Below are 1,155 nucleotides of genomic sequence, written 5' to 3' on the forward strand. Positions count from 1 at the left end.
GAACCCGCCACCTTAGGTGTACGTGGCTGGCGCCTTAGCCGGTTGAGCTATAGGCGCCGAGCCAGAGGTATGTTCTTTTATAGAGGAACACAACCAACTCCAGAAGACCTATCAGAGAGGGAGCCAACAGGCTAAGAACTTGAGCTCCCTCCCCTCTTGCTTTCCTAAACCTAGGTCTGCATCCTATTCTCCCACCCCAACCAAAAGCCAGAAGATAAGGAAGTTTATACTGAATGGTGATGGGCTGAAAGCTTTCCTCCAAAGAGTAGGAACAGTATGAAGATGCCTGCTTTCATCACTGCTACTTGAAATTATACTGGAAGTCCTAGCCAGAGCAATTTGGCAAGATAAAGAAAAACAACAAAAAGACTGTCATCATTTGGATGACTGTCATCAAAACAGATGAAATTAATTAAAGAATACCTAATTAACTGGAAAGACATTCCACAATCATGTACAAAATGCCTTAATATTGCATTAAGATGGCAATATTCTCCAGGTGACCTACAGATTGAATGCAATCCCTATCAAAATTCAAATGGTGTTTTTTTAAGAAATGAGTGTTGATGCTCAAATCTACATCTAATTGCATGGAGCCCCAAGCAGTCAAACAATACTGAAAAAGAAAAACAAAATTAGAGGACTCCCACTTTCTGATTTCTAAATAGCAGTGTATTCCATTATATGTATATAACACAATTTGTTCATTCATTCATCTGTTGACAGACATTTGGTTTGTTTCCATTTTGAAGTTATTATGATTAATGCTACTACAAGCATTCATGTACAAGTTTCTGTGTAGACATATGTTTTCACTGGATATATACCTAGGGAATGAAATTATTGGATCATATGGTAATTCAATGTTACGTAGTCTTACTATTAAAACAGTATGGTACTGTCACAAGAACAGATGTACAGACCAACAGAATAAATTGATTTGAGAGTCCAGAAACACATCCAAACATTTGTGGCCAATTGATTTTCCACAGGGTGTCAAGATCCTCAATGGGGAAAGAAAAGTCTCTTTAAAAAATGGTGCCAGGGCTCAGAGCCTGTGGCTCAAGTGGCTAAGGCACCAGCCACATACACCTGAAGTGACAGGTTTGAATCCAGCCCAAGCCCACCAAACAACAATGACGGCTGCAACCAAAA

The sequence above is a fragment of the Otolemur garnettii genome, unplaced genomic scaffold (genome assembly GCF_000181295.1).
Source record: "Otolemur garnettii isolate 467f Iridium unplaced genomic scaffold, OtoGar3 scaffold00014, whole genome shotgun sequence".
In the NCBI taxonomy this organism is placed as follows: domain Eukaryota; kingdom Metazoa; phylum Chordata; class Mammalia; order Primates; family Galagidae; genus Otolemur; species Otolemur garnettii.